Raw genomic sequence first — 25,968 nt, 5'->3', positions numbered from 1 at the left:
TCAACATTTTTTTAAAGAAATGAACATTGATTTTGTTGAAATTTTATGAACACGATTAAATCATCGTTATTCAGTGTGCGTGTTTTGTTTCTGCTGTATGCGCACATATCTTATTTTCTATGCATTCACGGCTTAGCAACTTTAAGCCTTACTTAGTGAGCATGTGTTACATTTTCGCAACGTGTGGTCAATAAAATACGAAAATGTTAACGTACCTTATGTCGCTTTTAGATAATGTGTATAGAAACGAAATAAACACATGTTTATATACAAGTTGCGGTCGATATCAACGTCATCACATACTGTCCGTATTTTGAAAGATTTAGTATACGTGAGCAAGTTTGACGTTTTCAATTTAAAGTACAAACAACACGGTGTAGTTTTACAATTCACAACCAATCCTGAATAAAATTATAAACACATTGAAAGATCGTTCTAGGAAATCAGAAGATTAAAAATCCCGACTGCTGTATTCTATAAGTTAAGTGCATGTGAACAAACACCATCAAATACGGCATTCAAAAATATTGTAAAATTAAATCATTTACTGATGGATTTGAATGAAATTTAACATGTAAACATAAAGTACCAATAAATGTCTTTAAACATTTAAAAAATAAATAATTTTAGCCCCTTTCCGAAGGCTGAGGCTACTTTCCGCTACGAGCCCTTTCCGTGGTCCTCGCCCCTTTCCGTTACTCGTATCGTACGGCATTCAAAAATTTGTAAAGTTAAATCATTTATTAATGGATTTGAATGTAATTAAAATATAAACTCAATGTAAGGTTCTGTTTGTTTATGAAAATACCATTAAATGTTTTCAAAATATTTGAAAACAGATAAAGTTAGGCCCTTTCCTAACATCGAAAGCACTTTCCGCGGAAAGGGGCCCTTTCCGCTATTCAGTCATACCGGCGTTTATTTCCTTTTTGAGTATTTGTGAGTAAAACAAAAAACAAAACCGAACAAACATTAATGTATACGATAATATCGACCACATAGCAAGAGAGACAACTTATATATCGTAACTTGCTTTCTGTGTGCACGATTGCGTTTCTTGTCCTGGTAAATGGTTGAAGATGATATCTGTAAACCTCTACTAGTTTGAACAGGCTCATAATTTAATAAATTCCGAGCTAGATGTATAGCTATGCCATCACGAAACCGAATGTCACAGCGGGAGCTCTGACAATTGCCCATAATGGTCACTGTCACCGACTTGACCCATACACTGGTTACCTCCCGTGAACACTATACACAGGAAGTTGACACTCGGAAAGTTGTAAAAGTTTTCATAATTATCAGGTAAGTACTTAATTTGATTATTTCCGCAGATAGTACCATCGTACGTTTTCACTTGTTTTCGTTGTTCTGAAAATGATATAGTGAACATCGCATTTCCTATATTTTATTGTCTTAATGGACAATACGCTGTTTGTCCAAGGTGGGTGGGGACAAGTCTAGTCCAAATTGTTGACGCTCTCAAATATGAAGCTACTTTTTATATGGGTAATATTTGGAGCGTACAAAGGGGGAAAGACCAAAACAATGGTGGGATTTTTTCCTTCTTTGTCTTTATTGTTGCGCAAGGATTTTGTGCGCAACATTCAAGCCCCGATATAAGACACTTAATATCAACGAATTGCAATATTATTTACATACCTGTGTAGATAATTCATTTCTCGATAATGTTCCGTAGAAATTATGTAATGACACTTTGAATTTTGTAGCCTGATCAATTTTAATCCAACCACTATTCAATTTTTCAATATCTCGATTCGCTCGCTGTGTAGATATAAATCGATAACACGACCTCAATGTAAAGCATCTGGTTTAAAGTGGGAGAATAACAGGGGTTCCGCTGTCGATCGCCATTGGCGCCAAATGGCGCTAAATTTTTAAATGTGACTCCAATTTTTTTAAAGTGGCAAATTTCAAAAAATCGGTAAAATCCTATCCGAAAATGTACTGCGAGTCGAAAGCACGCGACCAAGCATTAGCGGCCAGCGTCTGTCAGTTGTAAATACTGATTTACAACGATGTAAGCCATCTACAGTGCAGAGTGCATTAGAAATCACCGATGCGTGTAAGTGTTACAGGGTTCGCCAAAACCGTCGGTCCGCCGGTCCTGACCGGCAAATTTTTCTCAGGACCGACAAGTGATTTAAGATAATCGGTCCGACTGACCGACACAATCGGATGGAAAATGGTTTCAAAAAGATCACTCAAAGTGTATAATATGCTATTGGATTAATAGAAGGTAAATGCTTTTTGTTCAACTTCTGTCAAAATCCTTTTTTTCTTACCTTCATTTTGATGTTTTGATGTTTAAAGTTGGATTAGAATTGACTATCACATGCGAGTTCAAAATCAACGGTCTTTGTTAAAAAAAAAGCAACCGAGTGCGTCCGCCATTTTGTTTGTTCCATTTAATTTCTCCACAACAAAAACCGCATGAAAACTTGTTTCAACAGGCATTCGTGAGCATTTCTGTTAAATAGTTTCATTATTATATTGTTCTGGGAAGGATATATTTTAATTTACACACCAACAATTTCTGAAATCAAAATTAGATTTTTCACCCAATGTACTATATTTCGGATATTTTAAAATTCGGATATAGGGATATTTATGTTTTGATTTGTTGTTGATAGTTTGTAGCAAGATGTTTTGTGTTATTTCAGACAACAAGAATGGATGGTGGTAATTATCATGGGCCTTTCAATCAAGAAATAGGTGTGAAAGACATTCATTTAATTGAACCTGGAAATCAACCACCTCAGCTAAGAGAAAATATTTTAACAAAAGGTGTTGTTAGAACTTGTGAAATTGGCTAATAAACAGAAATTGATGTCATCCAAAGTAGTGTGAATGGATGTGTGCAATTAAGTCAAACTTGATTGGATGTCACCCTTACTTTTCAAGAACACGGATTTGTAGAGCTGTGCAGGCTAAAAAACAGTTTGACAAAAAGAAGTCTAAAAAGAATACCTTTGGTTTATATGTGGTTTATTATTAATATAATAATTGTTTAATTATATCGACTTTGGACATGTTTTTATTGTATTTTAATGTGATCAAAACCAATAAACATCTAAAAGGTACTCTCTTTTGTTGTGTTTTGCTGTTATAGTTTAGTCGGACAGACTGGGACTGACAAAAACTGATTTGGACTGACAAAAATTTAAAGTCTGTCAGTCCGAATGACTGACAGATTTTTCAAGTTTTGGCGAACCCTGGTGTTACAAACGGTGTTTTTACTGCTATTGTCAAGTTTTATGGGGGTTATTATCGGATTAACGGCTCCTTTATGATATTGAGCAATAAGTTAAGTAACACGGGGACAAACTGTCACGACGATCAATAATTATAATGATTATTAGGGCTGCTATTTCTTTGTTAAAATCAAAACCATGGGGCTGGCAAAAGCATTTAATTTCTCCACATCAACAAATAAAAACTTGTTTCAACAGGTATTTATGAGCATTTCTGTTTAATAGATTCATTATTGTAATGTTCTGGGAAGGATATAAATTGATTAAGATAACAACAATTTCTGAATTAAATATAAAACATTCACTCGATGAACTATATTTCGGATATGTTAAATTCGGACATTTAAAGATAGGGACATTTATGTGTTGGTTTGATGTGGATAGTTTGTAAAAATATGTTTTATGTTATTTCAGGCAACTAGAATGGATTGTGGCAATTATCTGGGCCTTTCTGTCAAGAAAAAGGCGTCAGGGTTTTTTTCCCACTTTTTGGGAAGATAGCCCATGGCTTTGGAATTGGGAATTTTATCGGCATTTTCATGAAATTGGGAAAATAAATTCATTAGCCTTTTTTTCCACACGAAAAGTCCACTGATTAGGGAAATACTAAATTTGATATAACTCTTTACAATCATTCAAATAAAAAGAAAAAAATCATATAATACTTTGTTAGATGTAATTGAATTACAATCGAGATCAAATACACATGAGACTTCTTTCTAAAAAAAAAAAAAAAAAAATTTTTTATATATTTTTTTTTTTTTTTTTTTGTAAATTGGGAATTTTTTGCCACATTTTGGGAAAAAAGTATACTTTTTGGGATTGGGAACATAGCCGAATTTCGGCTATAAAATCGGGCCAAAAAAAACCCTGGGCGTGAACAACAGTCATTTAATTGAACCTGGAAATCATCCATCACTAACAGATAACTTGTTAACAACAGAAGCTGATGTATATCATGTCCAAATGACCAAATATAACTGTTAAACAATTTGAAGTGAGATGCTTTATTTTCTGATTCCCTTTCAAAGATGAACATTGGTATGATTTTATGTTTAAATAATTAATTTCGAAACATTAATGCAGCATACTGTTTAATACATTGATGTTAACATTATTATATTATTTTGGTTATCTGTGTTGTTTATCAAGTTGAAAAAAATGTTATTTATATACAAATAAAGCTTATTAAGACTTATGAAGGCATGACTTATGAAGGTACTTATTGTTAGCTCATCTATTTTTTGAAAAAAAATTATGAGCTATTGTCATCACCTTGGCGTCGGCGTTGGCGTTGGCGTTGGCGTTGGCGTCGGCGTCCGGTTAAGTTTTGCGTTTAGGTCCACTTTTCTCAGAAAGTATCAATGCTATTGCATTCAAACTTGGTACACTTACTTACTATCATGAGGGGACTAGGCAGGCAAAGTTAGATAACTCTGGCGTGCATTTTGACAGAATTATGTGCCCTTTTTGTACTTAAAAAATTGCAAATTTTGGTTAAGTTTTGCGTTTAGTTCCACTTTTCTCAGTAAGTATCAATGCTATTGCATTCAAACTTGGTACACTTACTTACTATCATGAGGGGACTGGGCAGGCAAAGTTAGATAACTCTGGCATGCATTTTGACAGAATTATGTGCCCTTTTTATACTTAGAAAATTGACAATTTTGGTTAAGTTTTGTGTTTAGGTCCATTTTATTCCTTAAGCATCAAAGCTATTGCTTTCATACTTGCAACACTTACTAACTATCATAAGGGGACTGTGCAGGCAAAGTAATGTAACTCTGACTGGCATTTTGACAGAATTATGTGCCCTTTTTATACTTAGAAAATTGAAAATTTGATTAAGTTTTGTGTTTAGGTCCACTTTATTCCTACAGTATCAAAGCTATTGCTTTCATACTTGCAAGATTTATGAACTATCATAAGGGGACGGTGCAGGCAAAGTTATGTAACTCTGACTGGCATTTGGACGGAATTATGGGCCCTTTATACTTAGAAAATTGAAAATTTGGTTAAGATTTATGTTTTGGTCACTTTACCCCTAAAGTATCATAGATATTGCTTTCATACTTGGAACACTCACAAACTATCATAAGGGTACAGTAAAAGGACAAGTTGCATAACTCTGGTTGTCATTGTTACGGAATTATGGCCCTTTTTTGACTTAGTAACTTTTAATATATGGTTAAATTTTGTGTTTCGATCCACTCGAAGTATCAAGGCTATTGCTTTCAAACTTCAAATACTTACATGCTATCATGAGGTTACTGTACCTGGCAACTTGAATTTTACTTTGACCTTTGAATGACCTTGACTCTCAAGGTCAAATTATTAAATTTTGCTAAAATTGCCATAACTTCTTTATTTATGATTAGATTTGATTGATACTTTGATGAAACTACTCTTACCTGACATACCACAATAGACTTCACCCAAACCATCCCCCGTGCCCTCCCCCCCCTCCCCCCCTCCCCCCCCCCCCCCTAATTTTTTTTTTTTTTTTTTTTTTATAAGATCATCTCACAAATGACCACCACACCCTCACACTATACCCCCACCCCACCCCCCCACCCCCCCCCCCAAATTTTTTTTTTGATTTTTTTTTTTTTTTTTTTTTTTTTAAGATCATCTCACAAATTATCACCACAACCCTCACACTATACCCCCCCCCCCCCGATTTTTTTTTTTTTTTTTTTTTTTTTTTCGCTTTTTTGGAAGATAATGTAATAAATGTCCACAACCCCACACTATACACCCCTCTTCACTCCACTCCTCCCTCCTTTGTGATTGAAAATGAGAGTCCCTTCACCTTTAAAAAGAAAATAGATGAGCGGTCTGCACCCGCAAGGCGGTGCTCTTGTTTTTTTTATGAAATAACATACTTTTTAGAGTGATAATATAGTCATACATGCCATACGTCCCGATCTCGGCGGGACAGTCCCGCTTTTGGGCCCTTTGTCCCGCCGTCCCGCCATGAGACGATTTGTCCCGACATTCGTAAAAAACGATGTAAGGTGTATAGGTTCCCAATAAAATTCGCTATTCAAGCTCTGTTTCGCTAACACTTAACACCGCTAATCCCTTTATTGCCCCCCAATTAACAATCCGATTCTACTTATCGTGTGTACCAGTGTTGTTTATGACACCTTATCAGCGATTTATCGGCTAATTATTGATTTCATCAGACATTCACACCATGGTGGTCTTCCAGATATTGGTCGCTTATTGCTATCGATAGTTTTATAATAATGAAATAAATGTTGAAAATGTGTTTATTTTGTATTTGTTTGAAACGGTTTACAAAACAATTGTTTTGTAAAATTAACGCTACGTCATAAATGAGTCTTTTACATTTAATGTTTAGTTCCAATATAGCGGGATATTCCGAATGTGCAATATACCAAAATCGCAACAAACAGTCCAATAAGTGATACCCATCCTGTCTAGTGTAATTGTAATAAAAACAACGAGGTGCTATGCATGACAGTTTGACCCTACTCCAATTAAGCTAAATACAACGAGGTGCAATGCATGACAGTTTGACCCTACTCCAATTAAGCCGCGACAATTGACAAGTAACAAACTGCGCATGGACACATGCTTAAACAAACATCGCAACAAACAGTAAAAGAGTTACCCATCTTGTCTTGTGTTATTGTAATAAAAACAACGTGTTGTTATTCATGACAGTTTGACACTACCCCCAATACAGCGCCTGACAATTCACAATTCAGTTTAATCTGTGTATATAGGAAGAAAACAAAATACGGAAATGTGTACGGCCGCGCATTCCGTGTGTAACTGTTCGGTAGATAGTGTACTGTAACCCGTACTTTCAGTCAACTGGATAGCCTCCCCTGCGTTAATGTTTGCTATTGAAATTAATATAATGAGTATTGTTGTCGTAATGTTCTAGATTTTGTACTCTTAAACAGATGAATATTATCTTCGTTGTTTGCTATTGTCTTATTTAATAAAACTGTTATTGTTATGTTTAAGATTTCATGCCTCATATCAGATGTTTTATGTCTTGAATAAAAGTATCAAGAGTTTTTGTTAGTACTATACTGACTATAGTAAAGGTGGAATGATAGATCGTTTTAGGTGTCCTGCTTTTTGGTCAAATGTCCCGACAATTTTTTATGGAATGTCCCGCTTTGGACCTAAAAAATTATGGCATGTATGAATATAGTCAATGACAATAATGTAGTAAGGTTCCTTAAAATGATTGTTCTTATTAATAAGGTGGAATAACCGACAGTATTCACGCGGCGAAAAAGTGGCGACAATTTTTTTGGGGCCAGTGGAACCCCTGCATAAACAACGTAAAATACAGTTTGCGTTCGTCTGTTGTGGTGCAGAGCGTTACATAGTAAACCGATGTTTTACTTTTCTGTATTAATTTAGCATAGTTTTTTATGCTAAATTGACAATTAAAAAGTTCTGAAATAAATTACATCTTTTATTTTTATACTGTACACAAATAATTTTGATACAGAATGAGATTGTACAGTATACCGTCCTCCTATGTAACGTAGGATGTAAGTAAATAAAACAACACAGACAGAGGTGCGAAAAAGACATGCATAAAAACTTGCTGAAACTTAGAACAGTGAATAGAATCTGCACCATATCTGTTTTGAACATATGCTTATTAAATCGACAAAGATTAGCATACTAGATCTAGTTAGGTAAAAGTCGGTGTTAAAAGCTCATGTTAAATAAAATTACGCGTACACGTTACACCGTAATGCCTTCTTCTGATTGGTTCATATTCAAATCAGTTTCATGACATGGCTACAGGTCAGTGATTGGTTTGAAATTTAAGCAGAAGTTTAACTGAAGAATTTATGCCTTTCCAACTTCAAGTCGACGATATTTGAGGTAAAAATAGACTTCTGAACTAAAACTGAATGAGTTGGTAATGTTATTTTGCAATTGTACGCAAATCGATGAAAATTTAAACTTTCTGGTTTCCAACACATTTTTAGCTCATCTATTTTTTGAAAAAAAATTATGAGCTATTGTCATCACCTTGGCGTCGGCGTCGGCGTTGGCGTTGGCGTTGGCGTTGGCGTCGGCGTCCGGTTAAGTTTTGCGTTTAGGTCCACTTTTCTCAGAAAGTATCAATGCTATTGCATTCAAACTTGGTACACTTACTTACTATCATGAGGGGACTGGGCAGGCAAAGTTAGATAACTCTGGTGTGCATTTTGACAGAATTATGTGCCCTTTTTATACTTAAAAAATTGAAAATTTTGGTTAAGTTTTGCGTTTAGTTCCACTTTTCTCAGTAAGTATCAATGCTATTGCATTCAAACTTGGTACACTTACTTACTATCATGAGGGGACTGGGCAGGCAAAGTTAGATAACTCTGGCATGCATTTTGACAGAATTATGTGCCCTTTTTATACTTAGAAAATTGACAATTTTGGTTAAGTTTTGTGTTTAGGTCCATTTTATTCCTTAAGCATCAAAGCTATTGCTTTCATACTTGCAACACTTACTAACTATCATAAGGGGACTGTGCAGGCAAAGTAATGTAACTCTGACTGGCATTTTGACAGAATTATGTGCCCTTTTTATACTTAGAAAATTGAAAATTTGATTAAGTTTTGTGTTTAGGTCCACTTTATTCCTACAGTATCAAAGCTATTGCTTTCATACTTGCAAGATTTATGAACTATCATAAGGGGACCGTGCAGGCAAAGTTATGTAACTCTGACTGGCATTTGGACGGAATTATGGGCCCTTTATACTTAGAAAATTGAAAATTTGGTTAAGATTTATGTTTTGGTCCACTTTACCCCTAAAGTATCATAGATATTGCTTTCATACTTGGAACACTCACAAACTATCATAAGGGTACAGTAAAAGGACAAGTTGCATAACTCTGGTTGTCATTGTTACGGAATTATGGCCCTTTTTTGACTTAGTAACTTTTAATATATGGTTAAATTTTGTGTTTCGATCCACTTTACTTCTTAAGTATCAAGGCTATTGCTTTCAAACTTCAAATACTTACATGCTATCATGAGGTTACTGTACCTGGCAATTTGAATTTTACTTTGACCTTTGAATGACCTTGACTCTCAAGGTCAAATTATTAAATTTTGCTTAAATTGCCATAACTTCTTTATTTATGATTAGATTTGATTGATACTTTGATGAAACAACTCTTACCTGACAAACCACAATAGACTCCACCCCCGTGCCCTCCCCCCCCTCCCCCCCCTCCCCCCCTCCCCCCCCCCTATTTTTTTTTTTTTTTATTTTTATTTTTTTTTTTTTTTAAGATCATCTCACAAATGACCACCACACCCTCACACTATACCCCCACCCCACCCCCCCCCACCCCCCCCCCCACCCCCCCCCCCCCCATTTTTTTTTTTTTTTTTTTTTTTTTTTTTAAGATCATCTCACAAATTACACACACCCTCACACTATACCCCCCCCCCCCTCCCTTTTTTTTTTTAAAACTGTTATGTTTGAAATACCGTCCACCCATCGCACCCAACCCCCCCCACCCCCCCCCCCCCCCATTTTTTTTTTTTTTTTTTTTTTTTTTTTTTCGCTTTTTTGGAAGATAATGTAATAAATGTCCACAACCCCACACTATACACCCCTCTTCACTCCACTCCTCCCTCCTTTGTGATTGAAAATGAGAGTCCCTTCACCTTTAAAAAGAAAATAGATGAGCGGTCTGCACCCGCAAGGCGGTGCTCTTGTTTACTTTTGCCCTATAAGACGTTCCAAAGAATTTAGCCCATATAAACAGTATCTATAAATTCTTTGCGCGTCTTATAAATAAGACTAGGGACAAGTCCATATAAACGGACTCCGAGAGCATTTGATAATTTTTGTTTTGACGGCTCTGGGAGTCCAAATGCACCCCTTCACATACACAACCGCTGTCCTCGGAAGCTGATCAGTGCACATCCCTTAACAGATTTCGGTTGTGACAAATTAAAGAAAGAAGTTAATAAACACATTAAAATTACCTGAATGTAAGTCTACAGACAATATCCTTAATATTTGAAAATCATTTTCGACTTAGGTTACATCACAAATGTGCTAAAGATTGGTGTTATGCAACCTAACCAATAGTGACACTTTAAGTCTGCAAAACTGCAACCGTTTTTCATGATGGTGGATAGAAAGTACACAAGAAAAACAACTTAAATAGAATCAATTATTTTGAGCTTTAATGGTACCATTTTCATGGGAAATTTTTGGTTTTAATAGACAGGTAAATGTTGATAACTTTTTGCGTTGCAGTGTTTCTTACCCCTTGCATTGGTGATAAGTGTGTCACGTTTACAGATTTTTCTAAACGTTTAAACGAAATTAAATAAACGGCACGTTACCCTTTAAACAATATCCCTATGTCCGTTTAAAAAGCATCAATACCATCGCATTTCTAAACTGAAAATAGTAATTATTTCCGGAAGTAATATTCAGTGCATAACTACATATCCCATTCGCCCAATGACGTCATATTAAAACCATAAAATATTATATAATAGACCATCCGTATCACCACATGTGTCAGGGCCCCCAATCTGTCAAATCCACGGCCGAAATTCAGCCGCATTCCCCCCCCCCCTGAAAAGTATACTATTTTCCCCTTTTTTGGGGAATAATTCCCCCTAAAAAAAAAATTTTTTTTTGTATAGATAGATGTCTCATGATTACAATATCTCAATTCTATTTTAATTTAATTTTGTCAAACATACTTAATTATGAAATAAGCAATGAATATAGTGCAAACATGTACAAATGTAATAATTAGAGAGTTAGTTAAAAATCCCCCAAAAAGGGAAACGCAGCGAAAATTCCCCCGCTATGGGTAGCGACCCGCTTCCCCTAAAATGGATTGAGGGCCCTGTGTGTATTCATCATTCTATAAAAACAATTTAAAGGAACGTCAAAAAAAATGTAAATTCGATGAAAAATACTGTTTCCGAAAACGACACTCCGAAAGAAATGCACGTATTTTGCACATGAAATACAATGTGCATATCGTTTGACCGCAGAAAATAAAAAAACAGTTAACTAACAAAAACGTAATCAATATATAATTTGGTTAAAATATTGCTTTCAACATGTTACTTTGCTATTCAACCACTAAAAATATTTCAAGATGGCGGCATATGCACTGTTTTGTTGCCAAGTCGGAAAGTAGCGAAGATTTTCCGTTAGTTTCGGTTCATCCGCTAACCAATCAGAAATAAATTAGTGCCGAATTCGGTAGCCCGGATTTTTCGCAAGTATCCGGATTTCGCAGTTCGCCATCGATATACTTCGTACGGCTATTTGGCTACTTTATTTGCACCCCGATATTTATAATATTGATATTGATAGTCGTTTAAACGTTTACTGTTTTGGTAAATTTGTCAAATGTCTAATATATGGCGTCTGTCCGTCCGTCCGAAAACTTTAACATTGGCCATAACTTTTTCACTATTGAAGATAGCAACTTGATATTTGGCATTCATGTGTTTCTCCTGGAGCTGAACATTTTGAGTGGTGAAAGGTGAAGGTCAAGGTCATCCTTCAAGGTAAAATGTCAAATATTCCGTCCGTCCGAAAACTTAAACATTGGCCATAACTTTTTCACTATTGAAGATAGCAACTTGATATTTGGCATGCATGTGTATCTCTTGGAGCTGAACAGTTTGAGTGGTGAAAGGTCAAGGTCATCCTTCAAGGTCAAAGGTCAAAAAATAAAAATTTTCATTTCTCCATTCAAGCTCTTACTTACTTCTGGTGGAGCTGCACATTTTGAGTGGTGAAAGGTCAAGGTCATCCTTCAAGGTCAAAGGTCAACTATATGGCTTCCAAGCGGCGCAATAGGGGGCATTGTGTTTCTGACAAACACATCTCTTGTTTCTTTTAGTTTTTAAACTTTACAAAATATTACAATTGTTCTATGTTAAGCCCAGTGCAAACAGACATCTGACCAAGAAAGATAAAAAGCTAAGAAAGATATTACAATTACATAGGTTCAAGCCATAGAGCTGCATAGGGAAACTAACAAAATGTTGCACTTTTTTTTTTTAATCTTCAATTGGGAATTTTTTGACAGCAATTGGAAAAATTGTAGTTTTTTCCTCATTGGGAAAAAAATGCTGACTATAAATGTCTTGTTACATGTATTTTCAGTATTGAAATAATTATAAGAGACCTTTCAAAGGGCCAATATATTCAACAGCAATCATGAATGGTTTAATATTTTTTAACATTGTTTCAAATGTTGACAAGGGAGCAAAAACAGTAACTGGAAATAACCATATCTACAAAATTATTTCCCTTTTCTACTTAACATTAATTTGTTTATTAAAAGGAGTGATTAGCAAATGACTGAACAATCATGCATGTATAGCCTGTATTAAGCATACTGAACAAATCCTTTAGCCTAAGGATAATAATAACGTATTTGTATTCAAAGTTAGTGATTCCCCATCAGGGCATATATTGTATCAAGAATTCATGTTATTCAAATGGGTCAGTCTGGTTAACATAGTGGTTGGTACACACACTTTTCACCTGGGCAACATCATGCAGTGTTTTTTTTTGTTGTTCAAAATCATGGCTGATATTCGGCCCCATTCCCAATGGAAAAAAGTATTTTTCCCAAACGGGACATAAAAATTCCCAATTTAAGGTTTTGACAAAAAAATATTATTTTTTAGCAACATTTAGTTAATCTCACATCCAGCTCTACAAGCTACACTTTATTAAATTTAATATTTAAAAAACTTTAATTCTCATTTTTGAAGCATTGGTTAGCACACAAAAAAACAACACTAATTTCACAATTTTGGTAAAAACGTCTCCATTTTTCCCAATCCAAAGGGACCCAGCCCCATTCCCAAAATGGTGGAAAAAACACTGGGGTTCAATCCCTGTTCTCAAAAGCATGTGAGTTCTGATGGTGGTAACCATACAGGAGAGGTGTTTTTTTTCTATTAATATTTTTGTATCCCCTAATAGCATAGGCTTAAGCGGAAGCCATGCACAGTGTCCGACAAATCCATTGCCCGGAGCCCGGGGGCTACCGAAATTTTTCATCGGGCTACTGAAATTTTCCAGCTGACGCCCGTCGGGCTACTATAAATCTATAAGAGCGGTAGCCCGTTTTATTGACAGACATAGGTAGAATAAACACGCTGACCATGTGTTTCTACACTGTGTATTGCTTATAATCCGATAACAAAGTGCAATCAATTATCTAATCAGTCACGGATCACTTGCGGTAATGTCGTAAACATTAACAGTGTATTTTAATCATTCAATCAGAATCAACGTTTGTCGTCTGCTAAAAATATAATGAGAGCCGGTTGGATAGTTGGCGCTCATGATGCAATATCATTTCGCAGTTTGGAATTCTTTGTTAACCGCAACAATGAGTAATAGCGACAACGTTTTTGATGTCGTTAAATATCCAAGGACGCCAAACATTAAATAAATCAAAACAATAGCGGATGCTTCAAAACGGTAACGAAACCGAAAATGAATATTAATAACAACAGTGTGAAGGCGGTTAACACCTGCTATTTAGTTTGCATTGTCAATGAATAATTTGATTTATCGACGGTTAATCAATAATCCCATATATGCCCAATTTATATTTTTTAAACCAAATTATGGGTGGGTAATATAGACGATAAGAGTCATAAACACAAACGTTTGAAATTTTCTAAAGTGTCAAATGAATTTCGGCATATGGTTCTATTTAAAGATATGATGAAATAAGCTCCCAATCAGGACCGTTCAATTGCAACATACGTAAATAACCTGCCACGGTTTGCACGCGTTGTGTACAGCTATTTTAGGTTACACAATTCTACATTTAATAAATGAATTTCTTTGCCCAGATAAAAAGCGCGCAAAAATTGGCATGGGTGTATTTATTTGTAAATATTTGTTTTAGCGGGTACAACATTGAGATCATTTAATTTCCGTTAAAAGTTTTGTTGTGAATTTCAACTAAAGTACCGGGGTATCTCGCAAATTATTTGGCATTGACATTTCCTCTTAATAAAATATAATGTAAACACGCAGTATCGTTACCGTTACACTGTATCAGTTCCTTCATTATTGAAATAATTATTGTATTGTATACTGACTGCACACAAGTGTCGTAACATTCGGATGCAATACGTAAATTCGGACAGTACTTAAAGTCGGACACAAGTAAATGAATGATTTAATACTCTTGATTTCTTGAAAGTTGAAGAAACTCGGTATTTGTTGTTAAAAAGGGCAATTGCATTGATTAACACCATACGAGTCAATCGTATTGATCATCTAAACGCTTTATTTACGTTTCCAACTTAACGTGCTGTCCGAATTTAAGTACACATACATGTGCACATACATGTAATATCTACATGTAGTATATGATTTTCTTTGGTACATTTTCATTTAAGTACACGGTGCCTGTACTGTAACATTAATAAATGATATTGACTGTGTACATCAGACTACTTGCTGTATTATACATATTATGTATATGTAAATGAAGAAATAAAATAAAGATGAAAACCTGCCTCTTATCATTTTGTAGGAAAATTTTATGGGCTACCAAATATTTTTATTGGTAGCCCAGTGGGCTACCTAAAAAATAAGAAATTTGTCAGACACTGCATGCAAAATTCAAAATATCTTTCAGTAAAAAGCATAGTTAATTACAAGTGCTATGACACACTTAAGGTCCTCACATTATGCTGCACCTGACATGGAAGGACCTCAGATACTTGGAAATAAACAGTGTCATTTAAATTATACAAAGGTTACTTTTATATGTACTGAAATGCTATTGATGATTGAGGAAACCTTTAATTTAAGCATTGTTAAGTGTACAGATAACAGTGAGACAGTGAAATTCTATGTATTCATGAAGCATCTACTCAAAACAATACAACATAGTGCTTTGATCAGTTTGATTCTTCTTTAACAACATATACATATGCTGCCTGTTGAATTTGAAAATGTTATCAGGCAAGACATACAAAACATGTGTAGTTCAGAGATAGATTTGTCCTTGTAGTGCCTGGAGTCATCAAGAGGCAGTCAATATTTAAGCATCACACAGGAGATGACTTTAGTGATAAAAATATAAACAATGTATGTCTGTGGTTAAACAAAAACAGATTTCCATCACCACACCTGCATCCCCCAAAATTGTGAAAGTTAAGCTATACAATGTATAACTTGACAAATTGTTCTCATCCCTTTAATTAGCATGCAATGCCTCTTAAATGCATCATTAAATCAATGGTTCATGACAAAATTCAATTGTTAATCTTAAACCAACCACTGTCAGGTTCTCTTTTAGATAGGTATACAGGGATTTTGAAAACCTTGAAAATGTCAGGGATCAAAATACTGAAGCACAAAGTTATTTGACAGTATGTTGGGCGCTATGGATGAAAATTTTACCATTGATTCCGTGAAAAATGCATTATTTAAAAAAAGTTTCAGGTTAACTTTAATGCTTGAAAATGTAACCGGTGAAGTGAATTAAACGGTTAAGCTGTTGAAATCCTAATTAAATGTTACAGAGCACTATTTATAACAACTTAACAATCTCACATTGTATTAAGCTCTTTCTAAGCAAGTACAAAATGGTCCATTCATAAAAAAATATTTGCATAATTTTTTTTTATGTTTTCATTGATGCTGGCAGACTATTTTCTAAAAAAAGTAGTTTTTTGTTGAAATTGAATTCATGTCCATGACTTCACTTTGGTGTGGCCTTTATGACTGTTGAAATCAAGGCAAGCAATTATAAAACCTGACAGCACATATATAAATTAAAAATACTGTTAAAAACCCCAGATGCAGTTGGTATCTAAGTTAACATGTGCAAATAAAAATTCATCATGAAGATTATGATGATAATTATGATATTAATAATAAAAACCTACTGACCAGTCGGCACAAATGCCTTTCATCTATAATGCATGTGTAGTCCAGTAATGTCAAAGTTTCCTTTTGTTATGTCAACTTCCTACCCGTGTCAGCATACACTCTTAGTCACATTTGCTTCCCACATGTTTCACCTTTTACGTGACAAATTTATTTTTTGTAGGGAAATGTATCCATTAACCTTTATTGTTGGGTTAAAACAGTAACACAAATTGGTAAATGGACTAACATGTCCCATTTTGTGGTTATTGGCAGTTTGTAATTCACCTTTAACAGGCGTAAAATGCGTTTGAAGATAGTTTACTAACATGAGGCGGGATTAATTTCATAGCTCAAAGGGATTTAAACTGATCTGACATGTGTTAGGCAGAATTTGAAACATGAACTCACATTTGTAAGGTATTATAATAACAGTCAACAATTAGTTAATAGATTCATGGATTATTGTGTTCAAACAGAAGTCAAATTAGTTATATTGTAAGCATATTTGCAAAAGTCATTTTGACAAATATTAAAATGGATTGCAGAGGAATTGTACAAGCTGATGCACAATGACACCCACTCTAGAGCATGCATTCAGTTCTAAGCATGTGATTTGGTCAGTGTCCGGACTGAAACAAGCAAACAAGCGGACTTGTTTTGAGATGGTTTATTTTTTAAGTGTGAAGAGCCTCTTCCTGTGAAAATTCGAAATCTTCAATGACATTTCCAGGCACAACTCAGTTGGCAAACGAAGGCAATGGACTTAATGGTTTGTGTTTTGAGCATTGACAACCTTTTTACAAGTACTGTTTTGAAAGATGACAATCTTTTAACAGTCTCAGGGTCAGTAAAGATAAAAGGAGTGACTGATGTGTGGAGAGGAATAGGACAGGATGGGGAGACACATCAGTTACTGTAGTTACGCCTGTGACAGACTCATGGTCAATAGAGCCCAATGAGTGACTGGTTTATGTATGTCTGCATTGAAGTCTAATTAAACAACAAGAGGTGTGGCTGGATTGCATATGCTGCTGATTGCTTGCCCATGCCTGTTACCGACCCTAGGTCTATAGGCCTCCCTCACCTTGTGTACCTGACAGACGAGGGCATATTTGCATCTGTGTGTGGGCTTCAGGCTGTCACACAGTCCAGGGAAGCCAAGGGCTGCTGGAGTGGTTGTTTGGGCTTTCCTAGAGCCAGTGATATCATGGGCTATAAGGGGAAGCAATGGAGAGACTCAAGTCCAGTGAATACGGTATGAAAGTCTGATGACAAAGGTCGAGTCATTTAATAATAAAGCAAAACTGCTGCTGAGCTAGAACTGCTTAAGAATCATGAGGTCCTGTAGTTATGGAAAATGAGCAAAGGCACAAAACAGCATCTAGCAAATGTCACAAAGATTATTTGTGTGCAGTTAGTCCGCTGTTTTGTTAATATTATGGCAAATAGGATTGTTCTGCTGACATGTTGCACTTTGAAGCCTTCCCGTGTAAATTCCAAGTTTTCATGAATTTTGTTAATTTTATTTGCTACTGTTTCTAAAATTATTTAATTAAAAATTATATGAACAAATTCTAGCTACAAATAGACATTCATCCTGTATTTTGTATCAATCCTCTTACCTGAAATAAAGCATGCTAAAATATTGCATTTGTACATGTATACAGAATTTGTGAACTTCTAAACAAACATGCGAACAATGCCGCATAAACAAAAAAAAGTCCCATCCTGTTTTGTATGCTTGCTTTATAGATGCCATTGCTTTGCTGATTCTTCTTCTTTTGTATGACAAGGAAACTTTTATGGAAATAAACAATGATTTATTTGACAATAAGGCAAAATGTTTCATTTTTTTTACGCTGGGTATGCGGATACTTTGATAACAGATGGCACTTCGATACCAGATAACAACAAAAGCCACGCGCGAGAGGTAAGTTCATCAGTTTGTCTAAAAGTTATATCATAAAGATTAGTTTTTTAGACAAAGCGCATGGTCGAGTTTATAAATGGACCTTTTCTATTGCAAAGAAAATCATCACGGAAGAATGGTAGATTTTTCCCCAAAAAATTGAAAATTCTGTCAGAAAACAGCATAAACTGGATGAACAGTAAACATTTCAACAAAATAAAACTACTCAGAAATATTGCAAGACATTGTTTGATATTCCAGTATGTAGAGTAATCACTGTGCTTCAAACACTGAACTTTTGATAGTATTCAATGAAACATAAACGAAGATAGAGCATGTTTTAATAGGTGGTATTCATGAAGTTGCGGATACTTTGATTCCCGATATAGGGCACTTTGGATAACAGAGACTTTCAACAAATTGGGCACTCAGATAACCGAGTTTTATCTTCTACCTGAAATGCATTTATGTATATTATGGCTATTCTTACCATACATTTGAAGTACGAATCAATTTGCATTGTCAAGCCCGACACATTGGGAATCTATGCATAACGTAATTACATGAACATATGAAATATAACCAATGGCATTGTTTGTTTTCAAAAATCGTATTACTATTAATTTATATAATTAATATTATAAGTGCAAATTTAAATAAGATTAAAATGCTTATTTCTGAAGTAATGTATCTCAAGTGACGACCGAAAATAATTGTCTAAATACTGTAAACGTATAGAAAATCGTCGGTATGAAATTTCGTGGTTTAATAAAAAACAACTAATTCGTTGACACGTAATTTCGTGGATTTCAAATAAAAAACAACTAATTCGTTGATATTTCAAATTTTCAGAGAAGACTTACCGTCATAATTATTAAGATTTTATGAAAAAAACCAGAGTAATAATAAAGCATAATCTGCTTATCTGTGTTGACAGCAAGACTTGAGGTTAATGTGCACTGAAGCATGAACGTGTTGCCGATAATTGTCGATAAGAGCGATAAAGCGGCGCACTTGTGGGTCCCCACTCGCTAATTGCCATCAATGTTGTTTTAACAATATTTGTAAATCACAGCGCAATTGGTCCACTAGTAGTAACAATTGAGTAATAAGGGCCCCAAAATGCAGGTGTGAAAACCGTTATGTCTCTTTTAAGTTTAATTGGCACTAATTGACATATGTGATAAATCTGCAAACTGTTAATTTGACGACGTCCCGCAAAAGAGGACAGTCGTTGATGTACAGTTTATATACCGTGCTTGATTATAAAATTATTATTAACCAAACACTTATCAATAAAACAACATATTGCAGTAACTAGCGTATCTCAATCAAACAATGTCTCTTTCAAAATGGTTGAAAACGGGAACAGTACAGACACTTTCTCCTACTATAGCAGGATTGCCCTACCCTGCAAAGACTCAGTCTACGACTGAAGCTTTATTAACACAGGCCGTTAATGATGCAGTAGAAGAAATGGTCACCATGATGAATAAAACGTATATTTACGATGATGAATTAAAAAAGAAAAACTCACAAGACTTTAGTGTTTTATTAATGCACTGGATCGCAAACAAATTGATATTTTATATAAACACAATACTTGTTATTCATACAGTAATCATTAATATCGTAGTTCTTATCATACTAAGTAATCATAAACATCTTAGATCAAACATATGTAACATACGTAAAATTAGTGGAAAATAACAACAACAATTCAGAATTATTTTAATTAGTCAAGATAAAGTGTAATGTGACCTACTGAAGAAAATGCCGGAAATGAAATTCGCAAATTACCAATTTCGGATTAAAAATGTATAAATAATCGTTGGTACTTGAATTCGTGGTTCGGCGGACCAACGAAATCCACGAAAATTTGTACCACATGAACTTTAATGATTTTACAGTAATAAACTTGTTTTAAGTGGTAAATTGAGATTAAGAGAATTGAAAATACAACGGATCATGTGGATCAACACGACTGTGTTCAATTGAATTTATAGCAGGACTCTAGATAAGGGGAGCAAGGGGGTCTCAAAGCGGCAAATACACCTAATAAAATCCTTTGTCATTGGTGCTCATTAGAATCGCATCATGAAGACGATACTAATGCGTAGCCACAACATTTAAAGGAGATTAGAAAACTCCCTTTATTTTGAGCTCTACTTATAGGAAGCACCTCCCTTTACACTTCCCTTTCCCTTTTATTATAATATTCCAAAGGGATAAGAACATGTTTCGGTAATTCGTTTTTAATTTACGTCAGTACATACATTTTTATTTATTGCATGCTTACTATAGCAGTATTCCACAGCCAATTCTATGGCGCACCAAAAGGGTCGAAACTTTAACTTCTGCTGCTGCAGAAAAACATGCTGCCTGAGCAGCATTTAAATGCTGCTCGAGCAGCAAATTACTGCTCGGGCAGCATCTAGATGCTGCTCGGGCAGCAATTTGCTGCTCGAGCAGCATTTTTTCTGCTGCAGCAGAAAAATCCTGCTCGACCAGCATTTATTTTTAGATTATGGCATCAGCAAATCAGAATCAGATTACACATAGGCATAAATCATGTAACGTTGGAGCAATTGATCAACCAAATTTGCATGTTCCTTCATGACTAATAGATTTTAAAGCTTAATTATTATTTTATGAACAACGGAATGAGGATTTAATAATAATGGATTAAAACACAGATTATGAGTTTGTTGCAGTTTTTAGCTCATCTATTTTTTGAAAAAAAATTATGAGCTATTGTCATCACCTTGGCGTCGGCGTTGGCGTTGGCGTTGGCGTTGGCGTCGGCGTCCGGTTAAGTTTTGCGTTTAGGTCCACTTTTCTCAGAAAGTATCAATGCTATTGCATTCAAACTTGGTACACTTACTTACTATCATGAGGGGACTAGGCAGGCAAAGTTAGATAACTCTGGCGTGCATTTTGACAGAATTATGTGCCCTTTTTGTACTTAAAAAATTGCAAATTTTGGTTAAGTTTTGCGTTTAGTTCCACTTTTCTCAGTAAGTATCAATGCTATTGCATTCAAACTTGGTACACTTACTTACTATCATGAGGGGACTGGGCAGGCAAAGTTAGATAACTCTGGCATGCATTTTGACAGAATTATGTGCCCTTTTTATACTTAGAAAATTGACAATTTTGGTTAAGTTTTGTGTTTAGGTCCATTTTATTCCTTAAGCATCAAAGCTATTGCTTTCATACTTGCAACACTTACTAACTATCATAAGGGGACTGTGCAGGCAAAGTAATGTAACTCTGACTGGCATTTTGACAGAATTATGTGCCCTTTTTATACTTAGAAAATTGAAAATTTGATTAAGTTTTGTGTTTAGGTCCACTTTATTCCTACAGTATCAAAGCTATTGCTTTCATACTTGCAAGATTTATGAACTATCATAAGGGGACGGTGCAGGCAAAGTTATGTAACTCTGACTGGCATTTGGACGGAATTATGGGCCCTTTATACTTAGAAAATTGAAAATTTGGTTAAGATTTATGTTTTGGTCACTTTACCCCTAAAGTATCATAGATATTGCTTTCATACTTGGAACACTCACAAACTATCATAAGGGTACAGTAAAAGGACAAGTTGCATAACTCTGGTTGTCATTGTTACGGAATTATGGCCCTTTTTTGACTTAGTAACTTTTAATATATGGTTAAATTTTGTGTTTCGATCCACTCGAAGTATCAAGGCTATTGCTTTCAAACTTCAAATACTTACATGCTATCATGAGGTTACTGTACCTGGCAACTTGAATTTTACTTTGACCTTTGAATGACCTTGACTCTCAAGGTCAAATTATTAAATTTTGCTAAAATTGCCATAACTTCTTTATTTATGATTAGATTTGATTGATACTTTGATGAAACTACTCTTACCTGACATACCACAATAGACTTCACCCAAACCATCCCCCGTGCCCTCCCCCCCCCTCCCCCCCCCTCCCCCCCCCCCCCCTAATTTTTTTTTTTTTTTTTTTTTTTTATAAGATCATCTCACAAATGACCACCACACCCTCACACTATACCCCCACCCCCACCCCCCCCCCACCCCCCCCCCCAAATTTTTTTTTTTGATTTTTTTTTTTTTTTTTTTTTTTTTTTTAAGATCATCTCACAAATTATCACCACACCCTCACACTATACCCCCCCCCCCCCCGATTTTTTTTTTTTTTTTTTTTTTTTCGCTTTTTTTGGAAGATAATGTAATAAATGTCCACAACCCCACACTATACACCCCTCTTCACTCCACTCCTCCCTCCTTTGTGATTGAAAATGAGAGTCCCTTCACCTTTAAAAAGAAAATAGATGAGCGGTCTGCACCCGCAAGGCGGTGCTCTTGTTCTAAAGTTATTTTCAGGTCTATTTTGATTCCGTAGAGGTAGCTTATGTCGTCCGTTTGTAAGCTCAAATGTGATTGGCTGACGGGTTCAAGGGCTTATTCTAAAAATAAATGCTGGTCGAGCAGGATTTTTCTGCTGCAGCAGAAAAAAATGCTGCTCGGGCTGGAATTTTGCTGGTCGAGCAGCATCTAGATACTGCTCGAGCAGCATTTTTTTCTGCTGCAGCAGAAGTTAAAGTTTCGACCCCTTTGGTGCGCCATAGAATTCTGCAATTCTGATTCACTAAAAAGAGTGTGTCATATCTGGTAAAAAGTGTCGAGTTATCTGGAATCGAAGTGCCATTGTCTTTGAGATGATCGGTAAAAGAAGTGTCCATGAAAATTTGGCATCCGACTCTTAAAACATTTGAATTTCCTCAAATACGTTATTAAACTAAAATTTAACATGTTGTAACATTAATGGACATATTAATCTTTTATTTCGATTAGTTGGCACGTTCTTGATTTATTTCCAAGTATTTTTATTTTGTTGAAATACGTACTGATCATCGAATTTATGATGATTATCGATGAAATGTTATCTCTTTTTTTATAATCCACTGTTTTTTTCACAACTTTTTTGCTGTGCAATACGAAGTACTATACCATTAATCGACCAAACTATGTTGTAACGTGTCTGAAAACCAAATGAACCGAACATAAATGCAAAAAAGCTGAGGAACTCAACTATCGCGCGTGGCTTTTGTTGTTATCTGGTATCGAAGTGCCATCGATCTGTTATCAAAGTATGAAAGAACACCCTGATTTATTAAGCCATTTTCCTAGTTGTGTAACTTTATTATTTTTGTCATGATATATCATAAGGGCCTATATAGTTAAGTGGGCACTGACTCCATGCTCCTTGTTTGGCTGACATGCATTCAGATAGTAATAGTACCTAGGTCATTCACATTGCACCAATATAAAACATGTGAATAGTCCATTTTGTGCAAATCATTTGTTTTGAAAGAAGCCTAATTTGTTTTAAGAAGTGGTTGCATGCTTTTTAATTGAATAATATACATGTATTTTTGTAATCATTTACATCGCTGATTTTAATTTAGATTGGTAATATTGCCAATTGATGGATGGTCTTCAGGTTTGGATTCAGCATTGTCATTAAAATGACACAGCTGAAATATGAAATGATTTTAAGTTCACTCTATATAATACACTGTTTTCTTATAGAATCCAATTAAAGAATTACTAGTTATAAAACATGTTGGGTTTTTCATCAGTACCCTCAATTTAAACTCTAGACTGTTGCCTTTTTGGTTCATGAGGCTTTCTCATTCTTCAAGTTAATGTTTCCCTTGTCTGTTGTTGATAGCTTTGTTCTCCCAGAATGACTGGCTAGTATCTTACAAAAGTATTGATTACAAATATGAATCAATAGAGACATCTCCAACAAATTGCTTTAGTACCAGACAGTCTGAGTACCATTAGAGATGCATCATGTTTTACTGTCCGGAGAATTCAAGAAATTGCTATTTGCTGAGCAGGCGTATTTTACATTCCAACACCAATTTGAAGCATTGACTCAAGTGCTGGCATGTTTTTGCCAGAGAATCTGTCATTTGTTATTGACATTGGTTATTTGCATCTCCCAAAGTCTGAGCATGCAGGGATTTTCTCTTCTATAAATGGCGGTTATGATATTTTCAAGGCTTTAAAATATTATTTTAATATTTTCATGCAGTTCCCAGGACAATGATCTTATCCCTGCTATAAAATGTTTTTCCCAAAATGTCACATAATTCATATAAACTTTTTGTCAATTTTAAAATTAAGCGCAAATAACTTTAAGAGGTGTAGAAAAACTAAGAATTTGCATTCTGGAAGAACTTAGCATTTCTGTTATATGTAACGGCATTCAACTTTATGTTAGCTTTATTACAATTTTCCATATGCCATAACAACCAGCTGTTTCCATAAAATGCGTCATAGGTACAAGGGAACCCATTGTGCTGGCATGGTAACAGTCCCGCCTGGAGAGTGTCCTATGTTCCAAGCACTGCAGCACACACTTATAGCACTTTGGTACCAGAGATGTTTGTCATGTAAAACGCTGTTTGAGATCTGCCTTTTGGCAGATTATTAGAGAAATTTGTAAATTTCTGGGATTCATTATAAACACATGGTGGTGGTTGAGAGACCCTGGGAAAAAATGTTTCCTGGAGAGAAATCTCAGTTTGGGTAAAAGTTTGACTAGCAATGATCTTGTTCTGTGGCAGTTTTGGAATGCTTGTGTGGACTGAGTTAAAAATGTTCGGAGTTTTGTGTTAAAAATACAGATTTTGCTTTGTCAATCAGTGCTATGTCAAGTGTTGACATCATTATGTAGGCAGTGGTTGTGAGCATGGAAATATGTCTTTATATTGCTTCACAAGACATATTAGTACATACATCTTTGTTTAGTATGAGTGATAAAGTCTGGAGATTAATACAGTGGTTTTAACTATTTAAAGTTGACATAAGAAGTCATTGGTTTCCTGATATGAATGTTTTCTCAAGTAACCACTTATAGTGAATAATGCTAAACTTTGAATATTTAGGATGAACACTTATTTCTATATATTGGTTGATTACTAAATCCACTAAATTATTTATTAATCAGTTTTGCCCCTAAAAGGACAATACCTGGTGTTGTTTTTATGCCCTCAAAGGAGGGCATATAGTGATCGGACCGTCTGTCCTTCTGTCTGTCTTTCCGTCACACATTGCATTTAGGTTTCGCATTTAGGTTTCGAAAAATGCTCATAACTTCTATGTCGCTTCAGATAGCAACTTGATGTTTGGCATGCCCATTTTGAGTGATGAAAGGTCAAGGTCATCCTTCAAGGTCAAATGTCAAATATATGGTTTCAAAGCGGCGCAGAAGGGGGCATTGTGTTTCTGACAAACACATCTCTTGTTTATTATTTCATTGCAGTTATTTTCAATAATTGCAATTAGACAGTTGGCATATTTTCACCTAAGAACAAAATCCACTTATATCTTTTTAGTGGGTCTATCAAGAAATATCAAAAACGAATTATAAACTTAAAAGTGACTGCATTCTGAATTGAGATCTCTGCAATATTGCAGTGAACAGTGAATACCATAATTTATGCCAGTTTTGTCTTTGTTGTCTTGAAAGCTATTAGAGGCACCTGGTCATTGATTGTTGTGTTTGATGGGTTTCCATTGTAACTATTTCTATTGGTGGGAGAGGTGTCAGGAGCAGGATTAATTGGTATTGATCTGAAAATTGAGCTTTCTGAAAATCATGCAGTAATTATTGAATTTTCCCTGTCTGCGAAGTTACTGCTCAAATAACTCGGGAAACAATCTGAAGGGCAGCCAATTTGATAGGCCACTTTTTTGAAGAGATTCAAATCAATTAAAAATAATACATTGGTGTAATGTTCAGCTGACAGATTAACTATTCCACTTAAGTCACACCTATTCCATTTGATTA

At 35.1% G+C, this 25,968-nt stretch overlaps 1 protein-coding gene across 1 annotated transcript in view; it reads left to right on the top strand.

Annotated features, from left to right (window-relative positions):
• The first annotated feature begins 1,107 nt into the window (after nucleotides 1-1,107).
• Nucleotides 1,108-25,968, top strand: part of LOC127879960 (focal adhesion kinase 1-like) — a 111,719-nt gene continuing 86,858 nt past the window's right edge. The window contains exon 1 of the mRNA XM_052427106.1: nucleotides 1,108-1,305. The gene's annotated coding sequence lies outside the window, so the exon portion shown is untranslated. The remainder of the gene's footprint in view (nucleotides 1,306-25,968) is intronic.

This window comes from Dreissena polymorpha, chromosome 4 (genome assembly GCF_020536995.1).
Source record: "Dreissena polymorpha isolate Duluth1 chromosome 4, UMN_Dpol_1.0, whole genome shotgun sequence".
NCBI lineage: Eukaryota > Metazoa > Mollusca > Bivalvia > Myida > Dreissenidae > Dreissena > Dreissena polymorpha.
The sequence above is the reverse complement of the archived record's forward strand: the minus strand, read 5'-3'. Positions and strand labels throughout refer to the sequence as shown.